Below are 6000 nucleotides of genomic sequence, written 5' to 3' on the forward strand. Positions count from 1 at the left end.
AAGTTGCTTAGGGCCTCACTAAGTTGCCAAGGCTGGTTTTGAACTCATGATCCTCCTGCCTCAGCCTCCAGAGCCGCTGGGATTACAGGCATGCACCACCACCTGGCAACCCTTGCTATCTTTAAAGCTGCCCAGAGGAGTAAAACAAAATTTAGGGTCAGCTACTCCTTTTCCACCTCCCTTATTTCCCCAGGTAAGCATCCTTTCTCTTCTTGAATCCTTAGCAACAATTGCCCTTATAAGACAATCTTTAAAAGATAAAATCTAAACTTCTCCAGGCATACTGCAGAGAAGTGGCAAACTCTCTTTGTGAAGGGCCAGATAGTAAAAACAGTTTCCCTCTGTATTCGCAGGTTCCACATTCTCAGACTCAACTAACTGCAGATGGAAAATATTTGGGGAAAAGATTGTTTCTGTACTGAACATGTATATACAGGCTATTTTTTTCTTGTCACTATTCCCTAAAGAATACAGTATTAACAACTACTTAAATAGCATTTATATTGCATTAGGTATTATAAGCAATCTAGAGATGATTTAAAATATATAGGAGGATGTGCACAGATTCTATTCAAAGACTGTGCCATTGTATATAAGGGACTGGAGCATGAACAGACTTGGTATCCACAGGGTTTCCTGGAACCAAGCCCCCATGGATATAAAGGAACAAGTGTATTTTAGACTTTGTTAGCAACCTATGGTCTTTGTTGCATCATTTTCTTTTTAAACAATCCTTTAAAAATGTAAAAACTACCAGGCTTGGTGACACACACCCATAATCCTAAATACTTAGTAGGTCGAGGCAGGAGGATTCAAGTTCCAGGCCAGCCTCAGCAACATAGCAAGACCCTGTCTCAAAATAAAATGAAAAGGGCTGGGGATGTAGCACAGTGGTAGAGCACCCCTGGGATCTATTCCTAGTATTGGGGAAAAAAAAAAAAAAAAAAAGGAAAAACTGTTCTCACTTAACAGACAACAAAAATGATGTGTGGGGCAAATCTGTCCCATAGATCATGTTTTTCTGACCCCTGACAAATAGGACCTTTCACACTTTCAACCCAAATTACCTCCCTGGTTTCTTGCTGCTGCTTGTTCCAATTTTCCTCCTCTTCTGGGCCTCCTGAATTTATTCAGTTTTCTGAATACACATTTTTTCCATCCTTTGAGACACTTGGTTTATGTCCTTTTCTCTCTGTAAAAGGAGTAACTCTTCCTTGCAGACAAAACCCAAACATGCTTTAAAGACACTTCTTGAAAGGTAATTTCTAGCTGGGCGAGGTGGTGCACGCCTGTAATCCCAGTGGCTCAGGAGGCTGAGGCAGGAGGATCTTGAGTTGAAGGCCAGCCTCAGCAACTTAGAGAGGTCTTAAGCAACTCAGTGAGACCCTGTCTCTAAATAAAATATTTTAAAAGGGCTGGGATATGGTTCAGTGGTTAAGTGCCCTTGGGTTCAATACCAAAAAAACATTTTTTAAAGTAACTTCTATACGGTTTTGCTCTATTTTCCCCAAAGATCTCCCTCCTTTCCTTGTGATCCTTGTTGAGTTTGAAGCAGGTAGACTTTGTGTTTTGATTTAGCATTTGGATGAACTTTGGAGTCAGCTAGACCTGAATTCAAATTACCTCTGTCTTTCCTAGCTTTGTCTTTGAAAAAAGTGTAACTCTTCCTTAGCTCCAGATTCCTTCTCTCAAAATTTGGAAGAATGAACTGAAAATAAGATAATACAATCAAGTATGTAAAGGAGCCGGGTGTGGTAAATGGGAGACTGAGGCAGGAGGATCATAAGTTCAAGATCACAAGCAAGTTAGTGAGATCCTAAGCAACTTAGCGAGACCCTGTCTTAAAAAATAAAAAATAACAATGGGCTGGAGTTGTTGCTCAGTGGTGTAATGAGACAAGGAAATAATAGAAATTGCTATAGTTGTGTAACATATAGTAATAATAAGCTGTATTTGCTATTTGCCTGGACTCGTAAAACTAAAATCATAAAAGGTGCCTGTGACAAACTTACTGTGTGGCAGGATGACACTCCTGAACGATGCCGATATGAACCTTTATCTATGATCTGAGTGGGGGCTCCTAGTCTAGTCGTGTTCAGGTCTTTATCAATGAAGACCAGAGCATGGCTGGGCTGAAAATCACTACTTAAACCCCTGGACTTTTGGAGCAAACTGTCGGCAGCATGGTCACCAGAGGACTCCACGTCGCTGTCTCTAGACTCCCCGGCTGCTGTCCACTCCGTCACTGATTGCTGATCGACCATTGTCACCCAGGCCAGAAGACTGACCACCTCTCCCACAGCAATGACTGCCACCCAACCTCTGGCTTATCGGACACCCGAAGACATCCGAAGACATCCGAGGAGCTGAGAGAGGCTCCGGCTGAGAATCCCCTCGGTCTTACTGACTGACTTCTTGGCTAAGAGACGTTGCATTGAGTAAGTCCATGGGGATTGGACTCTAGGTGAACAAGGAAGTGAATCTTCAATGTATCTGTGACTTGCTGTTATTAGGAATGTTAAGTTGAGTGTGCATTGTGTGAATAAAATCCACTTATTTGAACCAAACTTGATTCCTCTCTTACTCACTGCTCGCAATAAGTGGTTAAGTGCCTCTGTGTTCAATCTTTGTTTTTAAAAAAAAAAAAAATAGGAGTTTTGATCATGGCCAATAATTAATATTCATTAAAGGTTAGCTTTTATTATTCTACCATTAGTTCACTCACCAAATATTTATTGAGTACTACCAAAGGGCTAAACAATATGCTAGGCACTGTTACTGATAGATTAAAAAACAACATGGGCAAATTTTGGTCTTCCTTGACATTACAGTAACAAAGTAAAATATGAATACAAATTACAATTAGTGCTGAGAAAGAATTGTAAAAGGCAGAAGTTCTGACATATGCAATCAATCATCTACTAGGAGTAAAATAAATTAAGTCCTATATTTAACTTAGGTCACCCTTTTGAGCTCTTTGGACCCCTAACTACAAAATAAACCCCCCCTTCCAACTCCAAATTCTGTGTATAATATCCACAGTTAATTCTGGTATTCTCCACCATCCTTCTCAAACTACCAATATTAGCAAAAACTCCAGAGGTCCCAGCTACCCTTCTAAGGTTCCTATTATAGACTAAATTCCAACCCTCTAAAATTCATATTTAATAAAACCCTAATTGGCAATGTGACTGCCCTGAGCAAGCTACATCATTAACATAGACCAAACACACTTGTGTCTTTTCACAATGTCAAAATTCATTGACTAACAATAAATTCACAGGCTACACCACTTTCAGTGGTGGCAGTTCACCAAATACTCATGAGTCATCTGATAATCATAAGCTGGGCAATCACAGATTCTTTTATTCCAATCTTAACTACTGGTGTCTATAACACTCAAGTCACACATCACACTTCGTACAATTATATATAGGTTACAGAAAGACTAAAAAAGAGTTAAGGCAGCCACAGGGGTTCAGGAGGCTGAACTCAGAGCAAAGGCAGAGAGCAAATATTAATACAAAGAGTCACTGTAGGTGGTCAGATAAGATTAGAAACCAGTCAAAGGACTTCTTCAGGGTGCTGAGCTGTCAAAGCGCTGGAACTTATTCTAGGGCCAAGGTCCTGAGGGATGGTAGTTTCAGAGTGTCAGTCTGGAGGGGGCTGTTATGTGGTCATCACTAGTAGAAGAAATGGCGCTGTGCTGAAGCCAGAGGAGAGAGATTCAGAGGTTTGTCATTGTGGCGATTTTCCTGGGCAAGGCTCATGACCAGTGAGCAGGTGATGGGGTCAGAGTGCCACTGTGTCGGGTCTTAGGGATGCTCCTCCTTTTATGGGCTCCAGGTAAGGGAGGTTGCTTCATTTGGTAGCCTGGTGTGTTCAATAAGCTCATGGATCTGGCTTTTCTGATATGACTTTGATGCACCCATGCATCCATGTACTTCTGATTAATTTGATATGTACATAGGTGGTCATTTTTATTAGCACAATTAATTTATCTGTTTGTGCCATATCATCTTGTTAGGCAAAAGACGGTTGTTTACTTGTATAAACAAGGTGCAGAGTCATTCTACCTTAGTATTTATACTCAAAATGGAGTAACTCCTTATAAAATGGAGTTAAATCAGGATTAGGCAAATTCTGAAGACCATTGTTCTATATATCATGGAGTAACTCAGAACTGCTCTCCACAGTGACTGTATTTGGAGATGGTTCCTTTAAGAAGGTAATTAAGGTTAAGCGAGGTCATAAGAGTGGGACCCTGATCTGATAGGACTGATGTCCTTAAAAGAAGAAGGAGACTGACAGAGTTCCTCCTATCACCATCTGCTCACAGAGGAAAGGGAGAGGTTAACAGCAGGCCAGGAAGAGAGGCCTCACCATAAGAGTGACACTAATGGCACCTTGACCTTGGACTTCCAACTTCTAGAACTATGAGAAAACAAATTTCTGTTGTTTAAGCCACCTGTTTGTGATATTTTGTTAATGCAACCCAAGCTAATACAGTTCCTCAGCCCCTTCCCAGTCTCTGTGTATCTGGAGATCTCCAAGGATTTACCAGAAGTTCAAATGAGAGACGTTCCATTCAAAATGATCCAACCTTGGAATCTAAACCCAAATGGAGAGGACTCAGCTGTCAATGAGGAGTAAGATCGGGGAAGGAGGTTCACAGACACAAGAACTTCAGCCCCTAAGACAACCAAGAAAATCAAACAAATTCTATTTGTAGGTAGTCATCCTGTTCTGGACTAAATTGAAAGAGCTTCACTCTCCCCAGGTTTTCTCAGCCTCTGGAATTGAAGGACTTCTTCCTAGTTCATGCCAAGTTTTACCCATTAGTTCCCTTTCTCTTCCTTTCAAAATTCTTAATGGTTACTTAAACCACGGGGCCTTGACCAGTACCATCCTAGTCTAACCCTATAAATGGTCATAATTCACATCTCCAGAAGTATTTTTTGAAGGGGTAGAGGGAAGAATACTTTTAAACACTAACTCCCAGAAGCTGCCTGGGCCACTAAATAAATAAATCTACTCCTCCCCAGAGCATAACAGCATTTGAAGACGGAGAAAACTTGTAAAAAACTTATTTTTTTAACAGATCCCATTCTACCCACATTCCAACACAATGGGGGCTCATTCATCCCCATATTTAAAGCACTTAAAATGCCCTAAGTGACCTTGCAAAGGACTAAAACAATCAATTGCTGTTGAACAAAGTATAGTAAAATTGATACTGTATATACTAGTGTGCAGAAATGTAAATGACTACAACCCTAGCCCATGTATCCACATCTTAAAGATGTCCTAGCCCAAAAAGGTACATGTAAGGAATCTGGCCTCCCAACCACCCGTCAATCTGCGTTACGCCCGCCTCTCCTGTTACAGGAATTTCTGGCTTACGTTGCCGTAAACTTCCTGCCTCCCACATTACGTTCTAATATGTCATTGGTCCATCAGTCAGTCTGTAATAATTCTCCTCCTCGATTGGTTCCTCCCAGCCCGTGAAATTCCGATAACTGAGGAGAAACCCTGCACCATCTTTTTCTTTTCCTTTCCCCTTTCCCTGAGTGGGCACGCTTCGTCCGCATAAAATAAAAAGTTCCTCGTGTGGGACCTGTGTCTGCGGAGCGTTTTTCTGGGAGTTATCGACGAACCACAACTGCCCCTAAAATCTGGCCTAACAGTACACTCCTATAATTCCAGCTATTTGGGAGGCTAAGGCAGGAAGATCACAAGTTTGAGGCCAACCTGGGCAACTTAGCGAGACTTGTCTCAAAATAAGAAATAAAAAGGGTTGAAGGTGGGCTGGGGATATAGCTCAGTTGGTAGAGTGCTTGCCTCACATGTGCAAGGCCCTGGGTTCAATCCCCAGCACCACAAAGAAAAAAAAGGGCTGGAGGTTAGCTCAATAGTAGAGCACCCCTGGATTCAATCCCTAGTGCCACAAAAAGATGAAAAAAAAATTTAAAAAGCCTATATCTTTCTTCAGTAATCTCA

The sequence above is a fragment of the Sciurus carolinensis genome, chromosome X, assembly GCF_902686445.1.
Source record: "Sciurus carolinensis chromosome X, mSciCar1.2, whole genome shotgun sequence".
In the NCBI taxonomy this organism is placed as follows: domain Eukaryota; kingdom Metazoa; phylum Chordata; class Mammalia; order Rodentia; family Sciuridae; genus Sciurus; species Sciurus carolinensis.